The sequence below is a fragment of the Tenebrio molitor genome, chromosome 2 (genome assembly GCF_963966145.1).
Source record: "Tenebrio molitor chromosome 2, icTenMoli1.1, whole genome shotgun sequence".
NCBI classification, from domain to species: Eukaryota; Metazoa; Arthropoda; class Insecta; order Coleoptera; family Tenebrionidae; genus Tenebrio; species Tenebrio molitor.
In genome coordinates, this window is record NC_091047.1 from 17880530 (window position 1) to 17903559 (window position 23030).

General features: G+C 35.9%; 1 protein-coding gene and 1 long non-coding RNA gene across 11 annotated transcripts in view; both read right to left on the reverse strand.

The window, feature by feature from the left end:
• cyst (rho guanine nucleotide exchange factor 18 cysts) overlaps nucleotides 1-23030 on the reverse strand; it is a 48527-nt gene that overhangs the window by 15056 nt on the left and 10441 nt on the right. Inside the window, exon 2 of one of the 8 annotated variants that reach the window (XM_069038154.1) lies at nucleotides 19598-19713. The exons of the other annotated variants lie outside the window; for them this stretch is intronic. The gene's annotated coding sequence lies outside the window, so the exon portion shown is untranslated. The remainder of the gene's footprint in view (nucleotides 1-19597; nucleotides 19714-23030) is intronic. 8 annotated transcript variants of the gene reach the window in all.
• On the reverse strand, nucleotides 1349-3760 carry LOC138123453 (uncharacterized). 3 transcript variants are annotated; one of them, XR_011156797.1, is made up of 4 exons: nucleotides 3563-3758; nucleotides 3232-3513; nucleotides 2928-3075; nucleotides 1349-2878 (listed from the first exon to the last, which is right to left on the reverse strand). It is a non-coding gene; the product is annotated as an uncharacterized lncRNA (long non-coding RNA). The 3 variants fall into 3 exon arrangements; XR_011156798.1 differs by having other exon boundaries at nucleotides 1349-2824; nucleotides 2928-3513; nucleotides 3563-3760; XR_011156796.1 differs by having other exon boundaries at nucleotides 2928-3513; nucleotides 3563-3760.

Here is a 23030-nt window from a genome sequence, read left to right on the forward strand (position 1 = left end):
CTTACATAACGAACAAAAAAAAAAACAATTTTAATGAATCGTGCATTAAATGTATTCAATATTATTTAAGTATACGTTTGATACATTTTTTTTCTTCAAACGTCCGTAAATTATGACATTATACTACTGCATTGATAATGCCAAAGTGTGTCACTTCATTGTCATTGGGATCTGTCATTGGGATCTAACCAGCTGACCAGCGTCCGTGAAGTTATTATCTCCGCTGATGAGCGGCTGTGAAGTAAACTACCTCGAATTGAATATTGAAAGCTGAAGTGAATAAATAAGGTTTAATCAAGAAACATTATTGCAAAACGTTAGTACAGTGGCGGCCATTAATTTGGAAACGCCAAGATTTTTCTATTGTAAATTGTTTGTCACTTTGACAATGTTATTGACATATCAATTTCGGCTGCGACAGTCTGTTGAATGCGCTCAACGATGACATGAGTGACATGAGTTCATGACATAACGCTTACACTATCAAATATTAGAAATATCCAGTAAACTAGATTAGGCCGGTGTTTCCAAATTAATGGCCGCCAGTGTACCTACTTACCTACTTACTTAGTCATCGTCATAGTAACGCTTTGCAAATTGTCAGTGTCAAAGTTTTTAAAAATTCAGTGACTGGTACCGCTAAAAAATGTAAAATAGTATACATATTATGCACCGAGGGAGTGAAGTGGATGATTTTTACCCGAGGTGCAGTTTGTAGCCCGAGGGTTCTACAAAGCACTGAGGGTAAAAATAATTTACTCCCGAGGTCCATATACAGTTGCGGCCGTTGAAAACTCAGACACTTTGACAACGCCAAACTTTTAGCTTTGTAAATGGTATTGAAAGTGACGTTTCTCAAAATGTCACTCAAACATTATCCACATTAATTTCTCTCGCAATGGCTCTTATACTCACACCGTCCCTCAGTCAAAGACATTTTTGCAAATCAGATAATTGCGGCATTTCAAAAGTTACGCGCGATTCTGACCTAATATGTCAAATACTGACACTGACTTTATAATCCTTGATGAAAATCCTGTTTACGCTAATCAAATTTCGGAATTTATACAATAATATACAATAATAAATATTTCCTGTCTGAGATTTCAACGGCCGCAACTGTACATACTATTTTTTGCACGACCCAACGATTTTAATGGAAAAAAGCCGAAAATTTGTAAATTATCACAAACTGTCAAGCTAAATTTAAGTGTCATGTTGACAGTTAAAAACAATGTTTTTCACTACTAGTCTCAGAAGGCGTCATTATTGACTCTCGAACCGACCCCCGAAGTAGAATTTCTCTCCCTAGGTTAAAAAAAAAATTGTTACAATTTTTTTAATAATAATTTTCATTATTAACCAAGGTCAATAATGAACAGCCGTCACTTAGCAACGAAAGATTTTCGTTGATTTCATTGGTTAACGTAGACGATTTTCATAGCAACCGTTGAAAAATGAGAACTCGGATCGTCGCATCAGACAAAATAATTTGAATAATAATTATTATCAAAAAGGGTTTTAACGTATCTAGTAGTGAAAAAAATAGTATATAAACCACGGTGAAGAAGTCCCTTTTATAGCCTTCGCGCCTTAGAACCCTCGTCACGCCTCGGGCTCTAATCTTGGCGCTCTGGCTTCATGAACTTCTTCACCTTGGTGTATAATATACAGGTGTCCCAAAAATGGCGTACTAACTACTTACTACCGTATCGAGGATGTTTAAATGTACACGAAAAAAATATGGAAAAAATTTTTCAGACAAAAAAATCAATTATTTTTATTATTATTATTAACGATAATACAATGTAAACAAAGATGTACTCGTACAACATTATCATGCAATGTTACCGTAGTGGATTTAAAATAATATTTTCGATTTCCAAATCTTCTAAATTCTCTATTATGCAGGATTAGATATTGGTAGTGAGTAATCTTGTACTTTGTGATAATATGTACGATTAGAAGTAGCTGTCATGACAATTTAATAAATATATTTTGAAATAATTTACCTGTTAAATGCCACTTTCAAAGATAGCCAAATCAGCAAATAAGTCCAATAGAATTTTTTAAACATTTTTCTGACGTTTACGGTAGTCTCTTCTACACCGTAGTGCACCGTTAGTACGCCATTTTTGGGACACCTGTATATACTACATATTTAACCTTTCGGCTTTTTCACTTAAAATTTTTGGATCGTGCAAATAATAGTATCTGCACCTCGGGACTGCATGATTGTTACCGTCGGTGCTTTGTAGGGCCCTCGAGCTTCGCCTTCGGGCTACAAACTGCACCTCGAGTAAAAAAACAAATTAATTCGAAATAAATATCTAAACTCGGTACAGGTTGCAAAGACACACTTGCCATTTGCACAGCATTTTTTTTTCATATTTCTGAACCAAATAGAGGCACAAAGAGTCCAGAAAATCATAGTTTGGGTTGAATTTTTTCCAAATAAGTACAGTTTTAAAGTAATTTCAAATGACTAATGCCATAAAAGTGCTGTTGCAAATGACAAGTGTGTCTTTGCAACCTGTACCGAGTTTATCATAAAAGTTTGAATTGGCTATGGTTTTTTGTCCACGGGGAAAAAGAACCGATTTACTCCATACAATCAGGGAGTAAAGTTGCTCATTATACAGGGTGTTTTCGAAGTTGAGGCGTTCCTTGTAATATGAGGTACTATATATTGTATATTTTTATTATTTTATTAAATTTTGAGTCCCGGCCTGTCTATTTCTCCGTTATACTATATGCCATTCACGATGTTTTGGCATAAGGGGAGGCCATGGAAAAAGTGCATTTAAGTTGGCAGTAAAGCTGTCTGTTGAATTAGGTTATGTTTTTCTAAATTTGAGGTTATAAACTGCGTCATTGTCTAGTGCATTGTTGTGAGTTTTACTAGTTTGCAATAGAACAATACTCACATATTTTTAATCCAATTTAACAGACCGGGACCGGAAGACGAAGTGGCTCCTGTTAATTTATGCACCACTTAGATAACCCACCAATACAGTGTCTTAACCAACCAGTTAGTAACTTCTCAATGAATTTTTCATTTTAACCACAACATTCCTAGAACTAGATTGTATAAAATCTTGTACCTACTTATTAAGCCTTACTTTATTCGAATATTTCTGTAAAATATTTACACAACCATCGTTCATGACAAGAAAGAACAAAACTATTCAACTTCCATAATTTCATTAGAAAATTCTGAATCATCATTACCTGCATCAAAATCCCAATCAAATTCCGAGTCAGGTTCTCTTAATGAAATTATTAAAGGAAGAACGTTTTCAAATGAGAGATTTCCCATTAATTTTGCCCAATCTTCACAATATCTACAAAAATGTTGGCAAATTTCAGGAGTACATTTCAAAATAGACTCAAGCCATAAATTCACAACTGTATCGCGAAGTAATAATAGGTCTTACAAAACCCCTGTGCCATTTCAATTGGGTCGTTGTTTCTTTCTTCACTATCCGTGCTACATATTTATCTTGTACTCACCTACGATTCAATTTATACACAAAAAGAACTTGACTTCATTGTAACTTACTGAAAATATGTTCTGCAGTCTAATACAAACACCATCAATACTTTTTAAAGTCGCTTAATTATGATTACGGTAAACTCGGCAACATGTTACGTTCATTTTGATAGGTCCGCATGTCAGGCACTTTAGTGACAGCAGAGATGACAGAAATCAAACATGTATCCAACGTTAAAAAATGAAATCATAGCCTCCCTTATGCCAAAACATCGTGAATGGTAGATAGATTAATAACTGGCGTGGGCCAGGATGATGTCTTTCCGGAAATCGCTCTGCGTACTCTGGATGCCGCAGCTGCATTCTGATAACATTGCCCATACATTAGCAATATATCTGTGAGCTTATTATTTTCGTAATGATAAAGCCATTACGACTAATTAGATGACAACTCTGACAGTACTTTTGATTAACGTCCATGCTCACTTGATTTTTTTTTGTCAATTCTAATTTCTAACAAATCAGTGCAAATTTGAGCAGGACCGGTTTCAAAAATTTCAAAAAAATTATCTTATTGTATCTTCATTGCCGTACACATTTTACTAAGGTGATTTTGGGTAAAACTCTTTAGAACAACGCACATGCTATCACATGCTAAAAGGAACGCCTCAACTTCGAAAACACCCTGCATACAGGTCGTGCAAAAAATATTTACCCGTTCTTGCTGAGACTGTGCGTATGTCAAATGCTAAAAGTGAGGTTATACTCCAGAAAATTGAAAACATTGCAATTTTTTGGTTATCATTGTTAAATTTCACTATAAAAGGGCTTGGTTTGAAGCTTGAACGACAAAGTGGAGGTCATCGAACGTTGGAAAATTTCTTTCAATAAAATGTTCGAATCTACAACTTGTCACGTTTGACGATTGGCACCAGAACAATAACTTAAATTCAAAAATTCCGAGAAGCGCGCCTAGTAATTTTAGTTGATACCAACCAAACGTCATTTTGACAATTTACATCTGTAACGATTTTACTTTATATTAATTTATCTGTCTACCCAATCTCCTACCTGGTTTCTTGAATAATTTGTTATGAAGGTTTAAAGAAAAAATAGTAACTATATGTTATTCGGAGCAAAAATGGTTTTATGTGCTTTGGGTTGTTTGTCTACCTCACTGCGTTCGGCAGCCAAACTATCAGCCGCAGCACATAAAACTCCATTTTTGCTCCTCATAACATACTAGATGTTAGTTGATTGCAGAACAGAAAACAATGGTCTAAGGTAGCTCAAAAACTCTACCTGTAAGATAAAATAATTTTTCAGAATCAATTTTTCTAGTCGTTTTTAGCACGAGTTCGAAGTGATTCTTAAAAAAAAAAAATTGTTACACAGTCTAGGACTTGTTTACAAATCTATGAGGGGCATGGTGACCAACTCAATAGACCGGGACCAATGGCTTAACGTGACTTCCGAATCACGAGACAGAATATAGCCTTTTTTTATTATTTTAAATTTCGCCCTGGGTCGGAATCGAACCCGCGACCCTCGCGTCCCTGAGCCGAAACGGACTCCCTTAGGCTATATTATATTGTTGCTGTTGGATTTTTTACAATTTTTTCATGAAGCATTTATGTTCTCAATAACAAAAACTCCCTTTTAACGGGCTGGCGACAGACTCTGTACAACACTTTTGGTGGATTGATTTTTATACTTTCAGTTCCTGTATATTATGTACAATCGCGGCCATCCAAAAGTGAACGATTGCTTGCGAAAATTTCCCTATTTTTCGTTAGATTAAATCAGGCTGTATTCATTGGCGTTCGTGCAGCAGGCGTTACTATTTTAATAATAAAAAGTTGTAATAATAAAAATGAGACTAAGAAGTAATTAATACATTATTAAAGTGAAAGTAAACTTTAGTAAAGAAACCTTTCCAACACCTATTCGCATTGGTCTCTCAAGCCTCTTTTCTTGCCAACCCCTCTTTATACGTATTGAAGATGCAAGTCTTACTGCAATGTAATTTTCTCGCGACAGCAGCCAACGACCAATTTTCTTTTAGCTTTGCAATAGCCCCAGCTGTCTGCATCGGAGTGAGATGTGGCTGATGTAGCATTTAAAAAAAATAGTTTTCATAATTTTTTTATCGCTAGTGTCAAACTTTGACATTTTAAGACGCTTATGATTTAAAGTAAAAATCAAACTATAAAAAAAAAAGTTCACTTTTGGATGGCCGCGATAGTACATATCTATAAAAAAAAACGTACGGTCGGTGGACAAATAAAACTGGGACACTTAAAATTTAATCTGTGTAAATCAGACCATTGAATTGTCAATATATTTGTCAGTGTCTATACAATATGTCATTCCAAAGTTAACCTATTTGTGATAAGGTCGTAATTAAACGATGCAAATTTGTAAATTTTGACTTATGTGATTGTCATTTTTGTCCCAGTTTTATTTGTCCATCGACTGTACCTACTTCCCCGATCTTTATCACGGACAGGCTAAACAAGTTTTGTAAAATATTCTACACATTTCTTTTCGATGTATTTGAATAAAAATAATAATTTCTTTCACCTCATGGCAAAAAATAACAATTTCTTTCACCTCATGGCATCTATCGAGCAATCCATTGAATTTGTTATTAAAGTTGGGGCTGGAACTGAAGCCGTAGGTCTTTTTGAATCGATACACTTATTTGTGTATAAATTAATGTTACAAAATGCTATCAGTGGAGTCAAACGAAGGGCCCGTTTGTGCTTAGAACAAAATGGTGAACACTTTCAGCATCTGTTGTAATATCTGTTCACGTTGGAATGAATATCAGTGGTGCAAATGACCTGACCTGTTACTGTGATAACTCATATGAAAGTTAATGCCAAATGTGTGCGATTTGCACCACTGATGTTCAATCCAACGTGAACATGATATAACATTGTTTTCCGTTGACCGCTTGTTAATTTCAATATTAATGCATTATTTTGTCTAAATTATAGTGTATTAATGGACCTCATTAATACACTATTTTTCATTAATCAACGATTTTTGCGATTTTGACGTTTTGATGATATTTTGATGTATAAACAACCTCGAACATGCATTGTTTGCACTTACCAACACTGCAGCAGGTAGTGCAGCAGGGTTTTCTTTATTTTATAGCTCCATAACTGCACAATTACGAATTCACTTTTTTAAAAGCCGACATTTTTGGTTATAATTCGCATGTCATATTTTTCAAAGGTAACTAACTAGGTTTCCTTACCAACCGTGACTTTTACGTGAAATTGAATGCGAATGGAGTTGACGTGTTCTGACATTCTTTGTGGAAAAGTGAATGGAAAGTGTTGAAAAATTTAAAAATGGCCTACCCTGACGACAAAAAAAGGATGAAGGTATTTATAAGATGTCATCTTTATGGAAAAAGATGAAATTGGTTTTGATTTGGCTTTAATTTCAAAATTTGTCACCAAAAAAAAAAGTTTGCGGTCAACGAAAAAATTTTGTAATCAACTCTTTTGTTAACGGGCAATTAATAATCTCAACTATTAAAGCTACTCACTCGCTACACTCGTTCGTGCTTTAAACAGTTTCGATTATTAATCGCCTTCATTACCAAACTAGTTTATTAAATAACTATTAATAAAATAAACATTACCACTGTAATTTTTATCTTAATCCCTCGAATCCTTAATTGGCCATTTTCTGTTTTACAATTGTCATTAAATGTCACGTTTGCCGCGATAGTTCAAAATTAGACATGCGTTGACAGTTCCAGCGCCAACTCTAATAACAAATTCAATGGATCGCACGATATAAAAACATTGTAACTTGTCAAATTTTAAACAGCTTTATTGATGTTAAAAATATTCCATGGTTAAATTGGTTTTCAAATCCTTTATGTAAAGCATGTCAAAAATATATCGTATGATCAAAAAGTCTTTGGATCGCGGTAGCCATTAAATGTAAAAACCATCTATAGAATTATTTACTTCTACTGTCCGTAGTTTTTATGTGTACTTCAAAGTAGTGCTAATCTCTCACGGAATTCGTTTAAACATAAATGAGGCGAATAAATCCAATCATCATTTTCACCACGATTTCCATTACTGTAGTATGATTTAATAATAAAAATTGTACATATGTTCTCTTTGAAACATTTTGAATTATAACCTGCTAACTTGAAAGTTGTCAAATATGTCAAAAATCATTGAAATAAATAATTTCCTAGATAGCTTGTTAATTCCACGGCTACTCTGATCCAAAGACTTTTTGATCATACTATACCTTCTGAGGGTATTTAATTAATTAATGCAATCATCTATAATGGAATAAACCATTACATTAATAAAAAAATTAAAAAGTACATTATATTATGTTATGAGGAGCAAAAATGGAGTTTTATGTGCTGCGGCTAGTAGTTTGGCCAGCCAAAGCACATAAAACCATTTTTGCTCCGATTAATATATGTATACTGTTTTTTCTTCAAACCTTCATAACAAATAATTTAAGAAATGTTAAGAAACCAGGTAGGAGAGTGGGTAGACTGATAAATTAATATAGCTCGTTTTGCAATGTGTTACTATGTGCCGGTTGCACCAACGTGAGTTAAATTTAACTACAGTTTAAAATATACGAAAACATTGTTATAACAATAGGTAACCAAAGTAACGAAGCATATTAACCTACAGTTAACTTTAACTGGCGATGGTGCAACCGGCCCTATGACTATTACTAATATGTATAAACAACGCTGTGAACAAAATGCAGAATAATTATCCGTCTCTCAACCCGTTTTAATATGATAGATTTTGTAAGTACGTTTTGCAATAATGTACAAGTTTCTTGATTAAACCTTATTTATTCACTTCAGCTTTCAATATCTCACATTCAGACACGAATCTGTTACAATTTGAGGTAGGAATTTCAAATGATTTAGCTAGTTTACTTCACAGCCGCTCATCAGCGGAGAAAATAACTTCACGGACGCTGGTCAGCTCGTTAGATGCCATGACAATGAAGTGACCCTTTAGCATTATCTATGCAGCAGTTAATGTCATAATTTACAAACGTTTGAAGAAAAAAAAACCAATTTGTATCTACATTAATATAAAAAAAATCAAGAGAAAATAAAATTGTAATAAGTATAATTGGTAGGATGATCATAGTGAGGTTATGTATCTGAAGGAAATGTCAAACCTAGTATGCAGCCCTCAAATCTTGGATGGCTGCTGAGATTTGGGTGCGCAATAGCAACGGGAGGAGTGGGGACGTCATTTGTTCGAGCGTTATAGCATATAGGGCATTCATTTTAAACGTTGGGTAAAGTTGTAAACTCAAAACACCATAAATTACGAAAGCGGCAAATTTTCATTGTATCGGTACCGTAAAGTAGGAATCCCTCGGTTCATATAAAACTGGTACCACGTCGTACTTTCACCATCTTATCGACGAGCAAAAGAAAGAGACGTTAAAATATCCACAAGTAAAAAAAAAATTAAAACACATTTTGTGATCAGTGACCAAAAAAATGTAAAGAGATTGTTGATTTTAAATAATGTATTTGACAAATAAGATTACTTAATAAAGAAATAAGAGTAATTAGTAAAGTATCCATTACATGTATCTTTTAAAGTAAGTAAAAAATAAATAATAAAATACGTAAACAAATAAAAAATTAATCGTCATCTGAATCAAATTCACTAGATGATTCACCAGTATTGGCAACAAATGTTAATGGTTTCACTTGGTCTTCTAAAAGTTGATCTCGATCCCACCATTCCTTAATTTAGGACCCGAATATATTGAACACAGTTTTAGATTCACTGAGTTTCGGACAAGTGTCAAAGCAGGCAAGTTTTATTACAAAACCCAACATTTAAAATGAATGCACTATAGCAGTGGTATAACAGTAGTACTCTAGTTTCAATTTGGTTGTAGGTCGTAAAATTTTATGGTACTTTAAGTTAAAGATCTTGCGGGGCTTATAAATCCTAGTTTACCACTAGCAGGTAATATTTTAAGCAGGGTTGTATTGTACATTTGGTATATTTGCATTGTACGGCAAACGGCACGCGCCGCTTTCCAACCTTTTCAAACCCAACCATTGTGCCCGTTAATCGCTCATAATATCCAATAAAATTTTACGACCTACAACCAAATTGAAATTACAATACAGTCGAAAGCATAGCTTTTAAAAGTAATCTGTTGAACTGGGAACTCACAACGCGGAGTTAGAACAAGTCTATTTCTGTAGCTGAGTGTACGTTTCAGAATTATACCCCACTTTACCGGTTCACCTTGTCACATCTCTGTTCCACATTTTGCATTTCAGTCCCTCTTCTGCGCATCCTAGCGGCCATCCAAGATTTGACATACCTACTTGTTGAAAATAACAAATTAATTATTGAAACAATACAATCCAGGCAAAAATAATTATTTAGAACACTTTTTAGAGCTAAAAAGTATTTAAAATGTACAACGTGTCTCAGAAATAAGTACATTAATTTTAACTGGTAATAGAACTCGTTAATAGCGACAATATACAGAGTGAACATAAAGTTTGGAACAAAATTCGTAATAATGTTATCTGATAGTTTTAAGAAAATCACTCGAACTGGTCGATTTTATTTTGAAAAATGCCATCATGTGATGTGTAATTTGTTCAAGTGACGTCACTGGTTTTTGCGCAACGACGTCATTACCAAATTTTTTTAAATGCAACCCCAACTTTTTTCTTCTCGTTCTGATAGATCTTCCTTCTAGCTAAACGATGAATGAAACAAAATTGTTATCTTAATCTTAATGTACGCTACGCATTTTCGGGAAACGCCAGCGAAGGTCACATAATCCCCACCATGGAAGGGCGACATCCGGCGTAGGGGTTGGAGCCTGGGACTTGTGAACCATAACTACCATTGTACCGTTAAGATTAGAGAGATAGAAACGAGAGGGTGTTTGAGTTGAGTTGTATTTAGCACGCACTTACGATTACGAATATATTTATAGTTAATTGAATTGTTCTTAATTATTATCCGTACAAGTCAGAAGTGGGATTTTACAGTGTTTAGTGGCACTAAGTGTTAACGGAAGTTAATAATGGTGAAAAGAAAGCTTGCAAGGTCGTCGAAGACAAAGAAATCGTCGCGAAAATCTAAACGAAGATCACGTCGACGCAGCAGCTCGTCATCTTCTTCGACGTCTGCAGCTTCTTCGTCCACAACCACAACTGTTACTTCCTCATCTACGTCGTCTTCTTCGAGGACAGCTAAGAAGTTGAGACGACAGCTGAAGGATTTGAAAGGGGAGGTAAATCGATTGAAAAGCACCCGAAGCACGGCGGCACATCCAGGAGACGAGTGCTTGATTCCCATCTTCGACCCAGCTAGGGATGACGCAAGAATCGAACACTGGGTGGAACGAGTCGATAGCTTAGCTGAGCGTTATCGATGGGACGATGACACAATTATTCGAATGATTGCTAGCCGTCTTAAGGGAAACGCCCGCCAATGGTACGACGAACAGACTAGATCCGACGCTACCTGGGCCCATATTCGCAATGATTTCGTCGCACAGTTCCGTAAGTCCGTTCCATTCTCTAAATTATTAAGAGAAGCCGCCAATTACGAGACCACAGCAGGGCAAACTTTGGGCGATTATTGTTTTCAAAAATTGTCGAAACTACGAGCGTTACAATTACAGATTCCGGAAGAATGTTTAGTTGATGCTGTTATCGGCGGAATCACCGATCCCAATATAGCACGTACGGTGAGGTCGGCGCGTTATACCGACGCTAATTCTCTATATTGTTATTTAAATACGATGGGTGAAATGCCGAGAAATTCACATTCTTCTCGAACAATTGAAGACGTTACGCACAAACCAAGTACATCGGGCCGCGATAATTTTCATCAAAAATCTCACGAACAAAATGTAACACCGGTCTGCTATAACTGCGGAATGTCTGGACATTTTGCCCGCAAATGTAGAAAACCGAGACGGGAATGCACAAAGTGTCATAAGTTGGGCCACACCGTAGATAAATGTCGCGTTAAAGATAAACATTTCAAGAAACCTACGACCGAGGTCGCTCGAGTAAATGCAATTGATCAGACGACACATGCAGTAAATATTTTTATGAAAACCGCGTACGTAAATGGAAGTAAAATACAATGTTTGATAGATAGTGGCAGTTCTCATACTCTTATCAGGGCGTCTGTTATTAAAACCTTTGCGATTCAAACAAAACAGAGTCCGGAGATAATTCTTAAGGGTTTTGCTGGGACAGGCGTGTCAAGTAACACAAGAGCTTTGCTCCGTATACGTATTATGGAGGCTGTCGCCGATGTAAATGTAATAGTTGTGTCTGACGCCAATCTTAAGTACCAAATGATTGTTGGCAGAGATTTTCTCGACCAACCCCAAATAATAATGGTTAAAAAACAAAAAGCTCTGATTTTTCGGTCGCTGCCTGTGCTGGATGAAGGCTCAATTAATATTATTGACGTATTGAATACTGATGTCGAGAATAATCTGAAGATCCACAACTTAAACTTCGGTGACCTCAAGCATGACGATAAGTCAAAAATCGCGAAATTGTTGAACGAATTCTCAGACTGTATCTCGACGTCGTTCAAAACCCTAGGAAAAACCCAAACGGTCTCCCTAAATATCACATGTAATAGCGACAATCCGGTCTTTTGTCATCCTTACAGGTTGGCCGAGTCACAAAAAACTATTTTACGAGATATAATTAGTGAATTATTAGATAACAAAATTATTCGTGAATCCCGATCGTCTTATGCCAGTCCAATAACCTTGGTCCCCAAGAAACCAAGTGGGGTCCGCTTATGCATCGATTATAGGCGCCTTAATGCAATAACGGTCCGCGATCGGTATCCACTGCCTCTAATTGAGGAGCAAATCGATAAGTTAGGGGGTAACAAATACTTTACGGCACTTGATTTGGCGTCAGGGTTTTATCAAGTTCCTGTAGCCAAAGATTCAATTCATAAGACGGCCTTTGTTACACCCGAAGGACATTTTGAGTTCTTGCGAATGCCTTTTGGCTTATGCAATGCGCCAGCCACATTCCAGCGCTTGATTAACGAGGTTCTGGGCTCGCTCAAAAATTCTATAGCATTCCCATATATTGATGATATTATCATCCCGTCACAAACTGTTGAAGAAGGTCTAAGTCGACTAAGACAAGTGCTACATAAACTTCGCGATCACAACTTAACTTTGAATATCAAAAAATGTGCCTTCTTCCAAAATAAAATACAATATTTGGGGAGAGAAATTAGCGAAGAAGGAGTTCGACCCGGCAAAGAAAAGACCAAAGCTATCCTGGGGTTACAAACTCCAAAGACAGTTAAGCAGGTCCGTCAGTTTCTAGGATTAGCAAATTATTTTCGTCGCTTCGTCAAAAATTTCAGTTCTATTGTTGTCCCAATCACCTCGTTAACCAAACAAGACTGTCGATGGAGTTGGGGTGAGCCTCAAGAAACGGCCTTTAATAAAATAAAAGAAATATTAAGTAAAGAACCAGTACTAGCAATATTTAATCCTGCATTAAAGACGGAGCTCCACACCGACGCTAGTTCTATTGGGGTGGGTGCGATTCTTTTTCAATTTGTTAGTGGTCAACAAAGAGTAGTGGCCTATTTTTCAAAGCAAACTACGGTCGAGCAGCATCACTATCACTCCTACGAATTAGAAACGATGGCAGTAGTTTTTGCTCTGCGGCATTTCCGAACCTACCTTTTGGGCATCCAGTTTACGGTTGTGACGGATTGTAACGCTCTTAGGACGACTTTTACAAAGAAAGATTTGATTCCGCGAGTAGGCAGATGGTGGTTGGAAGTTCAAGACTTCCATTTTAGTATAGAGTATAGGCCCGGATCGCGAATGGCGCATGTAGATAGTCTGAGTCGAAATCCCGTCAACTTGTTCGAGGCGGAATTAAATACTATTGACCTTACGGAAGCCGATTGGGTTGTGGCAGCCCAGTTGGAGGACGAACAACTTCAGCGAATCCGCACGATCCTCGAAGCTGGAACCCGTACTCGTGAGACCAAACAGTATTTCGTTGAATATGAAATTCGAGCCAATAAGTTATTTCGGAAGCTCGAAGACGGAAAAACAGCTTGGGTTGTTCCAAGAGCTGCGCGCATGCAGATCTGTCGACTTTGTCACGACGACGCTGGGCACCCCGGAACTGAAAACACATTGAAACGTATCAACACGAATTACTGGTTTGCTGGTGCACGCCGATTTGTAACAAAATACGTACGAGCATGCCTTCATTGCGCATACTATAAGAAAACAGATCTTGTTCGTCAGGGTAAACTTCATCCCATTCCCAAAACGCCAGTGCCTTTTCATACGATTCACATTGACCACGTAGGTCCCTTTGTCACAAGTAGCAAGAAAAACAAGTATCTTTTCGTCCTGGTGGATGCTTTTACGAAATTCTGCATAATTGAACCTGTCCGTAACCTCAGCACCAAGCATGTTCTTAAGATTATGCTCAACGTTATGTATCTCTTCGGAGCCCCAACTCGAATTATTAGTGACAGGGGTACTTCGTTTACCTCTTCCGCCTTTAAACGCTTCATTGAAACGTATGGTATTAAACATATTCTCAATGCCGTAGCCTCCCCACGTTCCAATGGGCAATGCGAACGCTACAATAAGACGTTACTAGCCGCCTTAGCTACAACTGTGGCTGGGAAAGAACCTGACACTTGGGATGAAGCCGTGAAGCAAATTCAAAGTTCCCTAAACACCACCCACAATAAAGGTATCAATACAACGCCCACTGAAGCTCTCTTGGGTTACAAGCCTAAGTCAGTAGCGGAAGCTTGGCTTCTGAACGCTCTTAAAGTTGAAGTTGATCGACTCGACATCCCCACATTACGCTCCACTATTTCGGCCCATATTAGCGAAGATCAAAGACAGCAAAAGGAACGTTATGACCGCAAAGTGAGAGACGCCCCAGTTTATCAAGTTGGAGATTTGGTCATGGTCCTCATTACAAGCGAGCCACCTACGGGCTCTAGTCGTAAATTGCTCCCTAAATTTAAAGGACCGTTTCGAGTCTCCACGGTTCTTCTTAACGACCGATATGAAGTAGAAGACTTAAGAGATGGGCGTACGAGGCAGCACAAGACGGTGGTTGCAGCGGACCACATCAAACGATGGATAACGATCCAAGATGACGAAAGGTAAGCTGCCTGATATTGCATGATTTTACGATTCCGAGATCAACGGATCTCATGACGTTACGATTTCGAGATCAATGGATCTCATGATTTTACGATTTCGAGATCAACGGATCTCATGATTTTACGATTTCGAGATTTCTCATGATTTTACGATTCCGAGATCAACGGATCTCATGATTTTACGATTCCGAGATCTCTCATGACTTTACGATTACGAGATCAACGGATCTCATGACTTTACGATTACGAGATCAACGGATCTCATGATTGCACGAAGTATGAGACCAACTACAATGGATAAGTACTCCCGATACTATAATACCTTGAAAAGCTAATTTTCTTGTTTGTCTCTAGGTCTCTTGAAGCCTGAGGACAGGCTTCCTGTCAGGCTGGCCGTGTACGCTACGCATTTTCGGGAAACGCCAGCGAAGGTCACATAATCCCCACCATGGAAGGGCGACATCCGGCGTAGGGGTTGGAGCCTGGGACTTGTGAACCATAACTACCATTGTACCGTTAAGATTAGAGAGATAGAAACGAGAGGGTGTTTGAGTTGAGTTGTATTTAGCACGCACTTACGATTACGAATATATTTATAGTTAATTGAATTGTTCTTAATTATTATCCGTACATTAAAAATTGGTGATTACGTCATTGCGCAAAAATCAATGACGCTATTTAAACAAATTGCACGTCAGGTGATGGCATTTTTCGAAATAAAATCGACCTGTCCGTGCGATTTTCTTAAAATCGTCACATAACGGTTTTATGAATTTTGTTCCAAACTTTATGTTCACACTGTATATATAAATATATTATTTTTTCTTAAACCTTATGATCAAAAAGTCTTTGGATCGCAATAGCCATGAAATGTAAAAACCATCTATATGTCGATGTAATGAAGGCGCCGAGGAAATGATTCTTCCACTCTTTCCAACATTCCTCTGTTATTGAGAATTGTTGTGGCAGCATATTCCACCCGTTTTCTTAAAACTTATACGTTGTATACCAAGTCCTTCATGTACCCCCACAAGAAGTAGCACGGAAATTCTCTAGACTCGAGGAGCACTCCCGACGCTTCACCACAATATCAATGTTTTCACTACTCGAAGATAAACTCGCCATTTTCACGAAAATTATACATATTTCGAAAAAATGATACATAAAAATGTTCTTGACGAGAACTGTCACTAGGTAAAATTAATGTAGGTACTTACTTATTTCTAAAGCACGTTGTATACAGAAATGTTAAATCTTTTGCTGAACATATACCAACACAAAATGTTAAAAAATACAATTATAGTCTCACATAACATACTTGGGCTCTTAGAGAAAGTATTTTTTGTTGGGATGTTGTTGTCATGCAATAATTAATATTGATTTAAACAGTCTTTTTCAAGACATCTCCGTAAATTACATGTTTAAACAACCCTAGTTTTTAGGCAACCAATCAATCACATATATTTTTTTATAGTCTGGTACACAATCTATTGTACTTTGCAAATTTGGTAATTGTTCACTTTAACTACTTCTGGAATTTTCGCGTTTTTTCTGGCTAGACAGCCTCAGGACGTCCTCCTACATCGTTTCCCACCAGTCATACCTTGTGCAAATGAAAATTTTCCTTACCCTTTAGTTATACTAAGACTTGGCGCGACCTTGGCGCGACCTTGAAACACAACAAGAGAGAAAAAAAGTCATTTGCACAAGGTTTGAATGGTGGGACACGATCTAGGAGGACATCCTGAGACAGTCTAGCCAGAAAAAACGCGAAAATTCCAGAAGTAGTTAAAGTGAACAATTACCGCAAATTTTCATAGCACACTACATTGTTAGAAAGATTTCTAATAAATTTATATTCAATTGTCATCTAAAAAAGTATGAAGGATTCCAGACGGTTCTAATAAAAAAAAACCTCTCAATACATGCACTACATATGTATAGCTATAATTATGCACAATTAACATAAATAAAACCTTTTAATAAAAAAATACTGCCCGCATGCAATTTTTCCATACGTAAAGAGAATACATATTTAAAAAAAGTGTGTCGCTAACCCGTACGAGCGCAGCAATTGTCGGATATGGGTCGAAACCGTCATATGAGCAAATTGAAGAGCGAATCGTGGCAAAGCAAAATATGCACGATTGAGAAACCTCGTCGCCTTGGTAAGACCAACCGTGTATTTACTACAAAAGATGTCAGTCTTGTATTGATAAGGTGTAAATATAACTCGTAACACAAAGGAACACGAAAGAGGAAAGACATTCTCTTACGATACTGCGAAGATGCCTGGAGATGCGTTGGCACACGTAATATAAATTTAATAATAGATCAAAACTTGTATAAAGATTATATTTTCTTATTTGTCAGATATGCAAACTATCTTGCGTGCAGTCTTCTTTCACGGAAAATATATTTAAAGCGAATTTCAAATCATCCCAACACATGATTCAAAATTCAAACCAAAGATTTTTGATGAAATGACCACTTTTAGCTCGCTCTTATTATAATTCCTTTAATTGGATTGAAATTGTACGCGAGTTCACGTATTTTTATGTGGCTTTGTTGCAAGTGAAAGCTTATATATTTAAAAAAAGACATACTAAAGCCTCCAAATATAAGCAAATATAACTAATCTCTATACAAAATTATTGTCTGTCGACTCTTGTGTGTCTTAAATGTCGTATACCATTTCGATTTGATATTAAGTTTTGAGAAAGAGTAACTAACATTTATTTAATAGTGAATATTTTGCTATAAAAATAAGTTCATCATGCAAAATGAAAATGAAATGAAAATTAATTTGAAAATAAAAATAAAATAGAAAACATGAAAAAGAAGCAAAAGTAGAAAATTAATAATAGGTATGGTTCTTTCTAACCCGCAAAACTTCCGCACGACGAGGTATACTTTCAATTAAATTTCCAATTTTTCCATAAGAATTTTTTCAACGTGTTGAAGGTTCCGGAGTGGCTGACGTTCCTTCAATCGCTGCCCAAATGTGTCCCAGACATGTTCGATTGCATTGAGGTCTGGACTGTGCGCGGGTCAATCCATTAGAGCTTGTGCCAACTCTCATGATCGATGACCTTGACAAAAGCTGCGCGAAGGCGGAGCCCAATTTTGATAAGTGAAACGTAAAAACATCGGTCGTTTGGTTAAATTTTCAGGGTGGCGGCAAATTTGCATTTTACAGTGTCCAACGGTTTGGATTAGAATGCCCCAGATAATCAAGGGACCTGTCGCCAAATATCAATCAACATAAATTAGCTCACAAATCTGTAAAGTGTGACAAAATGGTACTGATGTTTTTAGTTCGAATAGTACAGCCGCTTCAGTACGCATTTTGGTTTCTGCGTCATCGATCATGAGAGTTGGCACAAGCTCTACCTGAGTATTGCGTGTATTGAGGAAATCTTGTACTACTCTGGTTACGTGGAAATGGGCATTATCCTGCTACAGAATGAATTCTGGACCCATATTCTCTGCAAATGGTATGTACCACATGTGGTTCTAAAACTTCGTCTATGTATCTCCGAGCAGTCATAGACCGCTCACGAATTACCACCAGGTCCGTGCGTCTATTCAAATTTATCTTATCCCATCCCAAACCATTATAGACCCATTATAAATCTGACCCAAATGGAACATTTTCTACTAGGGTACAGTCTAAATACCATTCCCCTGGGCTTCTCCACACTCGAACTCGTCCATTAATGTGATGCAAACAGAATTTAGATTCCCCAATGAACACGTTCCAAGTTCCAATCAACATATTCTTGAGCAAATAACCTTCTTGGTCTATGCCACAGATTTGATCCTTATCCGGGCCCTATTTATGGCAGCGCCACTAACATTGAAGATTCGGGCTACTTGTCGTCTTGAGTGGCCTTCTTCGTTCAGACTGATGCCTCTAGCAATCTGAATCACTGATAGGTACACTCTACGTCTTCGTGGTCTACCAAACACATCAATATTCATTTTACTTCTTTCACGTTTGCAACGAAATTAAAGAAGAAAATGGATAAACCCATTTATCTACATATTTAAACCCATTTATCTATTCAACGTGGAAACGCTCCAAGCATTTGGGGCACTTTTCCAGATTCCGCATTATTATCGGAAATGTTTGTATTGTAAACCAAAAATGTTATGTACTTAAGTTGATTAATTATACTTTTCAAAAATGAAAAATGAAATAAAGAATTTATCTCTTTGTGAAAAATTAGCACTTTTTGGGTTTTGATGATGTTTTTTTTAAGAACTGTTACAGAAGGAGGTGTTGGATAAAACTATGTATTATACTCGTGCTTTAACAGCAAATAAGTCAATCAAGAAAAATTAGCTCACCCGAGTAAGCTCTTGTAGCTAAACATTTCTTTCGTGACTTATAAGACACTTGCATAATAAATAGATATTACTTATTGCTGAGGGCATACTTCTCTAAATTTTTAATTCAAAGTTTGACAACAAAAAAACTCGCTGCACGTCAATCTTACCATTAAATGTTAATTATTTTTAAAGCATACTATTACTATTATTTTTAAAGCATAACTCTTCTAAATACATGACTATGTATGTCGCGACGTTACGTTTTATCATTCGACGTTAAATTTGTGAACATTGCAACAACTAGAAGAAAAAAACGCAAGCATCTTGTTACGCAGACCATTAGCATAAATCAAAAAGGTGTGCTTGATATTTTCTTATGATTCAAAACGTTTACAAATAACAACACAATGCGATAATGTTTTCAAGAAATTAAAAAAAAACTCAAAATTATTCTCTCCAAAACGAACAAGAACTGAACATGCTATACATCTTTATGGCACATAATGATAATGCAGCAGGTAATCGCGGTGTAAAATACCTGTTGTATTCAAGAGGAGGCGATTCAACGTAGACAAATTCCACAAAGTCCCAGTACCACTGAAGATGCCTAGCCTGGGCCGTCGTGACGCCAAATCGATTGCAAGCGCTTGCGCTCTAAACAAATCAAAGTTTGTCGTGATAATGTTTGAGATTAAGAACCCTAAACATCAACATGTTTGGACAAAAAAGGAAGAACCAGAAGTAACGATCATTCCTTTGGAAATAAATCCTTGAACGTAATTCACCTGACTATTGTACCAAGATTTTCACACAACAGAAAAAATCCAACAATCATTTACATACTTAGCTTTCACTTTATCTTTCAATTTGGTTGTATTCAATTTCTAACACGAGCACTATACTGTTTTAATATATGCAGCGTATTTTTATTGTTTTACATTTTATCAATGTTGACATCGGTTACATTAAAATCATGTTCGACTATCTGTATATAAAATAAAATCTGTAAATCTGTAAATAAAATTAAAAGTAATTCCATGTATATTAATAGTTTCACCGGTTTCAACATAAATTTGTATAAAATAATATTTTATGATTAACCAAAGTCGTTTGAGAACCACGTCGTTTAGCAACCTACTTCTAAACAATGTTTCCAATAAATTGTATTGTTGTATTCTGACAGTTCTGTGCCATAAAAGCGTGCACTAAAAGTTTTATGGCACGATTCCGTCAGTTCACTAAACGTCAACTTTGACAACGATTTTTAGTTAAAAAAGTGCCTACTTTTTACACGATCGTAGATAATAGTATATTATGATACAAGTTTATAAGGAAGCCTTTAAAGCACGCGCGACAAGTTTATGAGCACGACGTGTAGCGGAGCGCTTTTAACGTCGCAATTATCATTATCATTGTTCAAAATGTAGGTGAATTTGTTGTTACCTAAGCAACCCTTAAAGCTTTAGTGTTTTAAAGGCCCTTTTTTGCAGGCATTTTAGTGTCAAAAACAGGGACTATGATTCAGGTATAGGCCGTGCCAAACCCAAATAACCACCACCTGTTGAATTAAGTTGTTGAAAACAAAATTACACTAACTGTGTAATGGCAATTTTGATATTACTAACATGCTAGACTAATCAAATCAAAGCACACAACGTTTCCGGTTGATTTTCTGGGTAGAATGCAGTGTTGGTGGTTATTTGGTTTTGGCAAAGACTATATAATAAAAATATTATTTAGATCTTTTGCAACTTATTTTACTATCGGTTGAAAAAAAAATGTAAGAACCACTGAAAATTTCCTTCGTCATATTTGTACAAAATACTTCGGCGTAGGTGTTCAATTAACTCACTTGATGCGTAATTACAATTACATCAGTATGCAAAAACTCGTATTGTCAGCTAAAAATACATAATCTAAATACAGTGTGGAATAAAATGATTTACATCTAGTTACCTTTGGAATTTTTGCGCATGTAAATTTTCCTGTACCGCTCTATTTTTTTTTTTTGAAGTCCGAACTATTAGTTCTGACAATAAATGTCATCAATCGAATTGACAATTGTTACAATTTACTAAATTGAATTAACAAACGTTGGTGGCCACTTTCAACACTAGCTGTGACTTGCTTTTGTTAGCTCCTTTTTAATTTCAATCTTAACTTTGCATTCATATCATTCCTTCGCAATAAATCACATTTGGAATTTGGATATATATTTTGAGGTTAGGCTTTCTTTTTTTTTTGTAGAGCGGCATTTCGTATTTTTACAGGGGTAATGCAAAGGTAACTAGATGTAAATCATTTCATTCCACACTATATAAAAGATAATGAGAATGACCAAAACCAAAACTCTGTAAATTTTGTGAGCTGCACATTTGTATCGCGTAAAAGTGAGTTGTTCTTTTTTAAAATAAATGTACTTACTCTCTTTTTAAATGTTTGTTTACAACAAATACTTTACGAGTAAAAGAGTTTATTAAAGTGAAGAATGTGGAATACTTATCTAACATCTCTTCTACCTACAATTTTTACGTAACAACTTGTAACTATGGCAATTATGTATCTATAAATGCCTCCTAATTTTGTCCAACTGGGTACTATCTGCAGTCCACACGATTTCCTAATTGGTTATTAGTACATTAATAATTGTTTTACGATACAGATTACTCCCACAGTTGTTGAGCCAATAGAGCATTTGAGGTAAGCATAAATTCGTCCGCCTTCAACACTTCGTATCTTGACAAAGAATTACTAATTATCCCACAAAAATTTTTGGAAGCCAGGTATTTTGAACAAAAGGCGATGACTACAGGCTGTTTGATGAAAAACGCCTCAACCCATAACTTTGTTATTTATTACCCGATTTCAATGAACAAAAAAATCAAAGATACGGTTTTTCAAGCGCTACAAAACAGTCATAAAATGTTTTTTTTTTTGGCGTTATCTTCAATAACTAACGATAGTCAAATTTTTTTTTTAATGGACACATGTAGTTTTTTAGGCTTGGTCTGGTAAGGTTTTTTTTTCTGGATCTAATGATGTATTGAAAGTTATCATTTGGTTCATAGCTAACTGAAAAAAAATAAAACATTTTTTTGTGGTTCAGCTTATTATAAAATTTTTAATAGTGCCGTGAAAAACAATCGGAATACAAAGTACGATAAATGTCATCTAAACGTCAGCTTAGAAGTTTTCATCTGCTTTTTTAAACTTTTTTTATTTAAGTATAAAATAACATTGTCAGTCATGCAGGATAGCAGTCATTTGACTATTATTTTATGTTCGAGTGTAATAAAAATCGTAATTAGTCAAAAACAAAAAGTTAATAGAAAAAATTATTATTATTATTATTTATGTTTTCCAAGAAAATAATAATAAAACCCTTCAAGATTACACCTGAAAATTTTCAAACTTACTTGACATTTGTTGCTATTTGTATTCCAATTGTTTTTCACGGCACACTTGAAAATTTCATAATAACTGAACCACAATTAAAAATTGTTTTATTTTTTTCTCAGTCAGCTATGAACCAAACAATAACTTTTAATACATCGTTAGATTCAGAAAAAAAAACTTTTATCAGACTGAGCCTAAAAAACTACGTGTCCATTTAAAAAAAAAAGTTGACTATCGTAAGCTACTGAAAATAACGCCAAAGAAAAATATTTTATGACTGCTTCGTAGCGCATGAAAAACCATATCTTCGGTTTTTTTGTTCATTGAAATCGGATAATAAATAAAAAAGTTATGGGTTGAGGCGTTTTTTATCAAACAGCCTGTATAACGTACGAGAGGCTAAATAACCCAGGACGATCCTTACCAATACGCATGCGTTAGTAACTTGGGTGCTTTGTTGTTACCAGTGTTGCCAACTCAGTAGAAATTCTACTAAATCTAGTAGAATCTGACATCGGTTTAGTGGGCAAAATTTCGATCTAGTGGTTGGTAGAATTTTTAGTAGAAAATAAAAT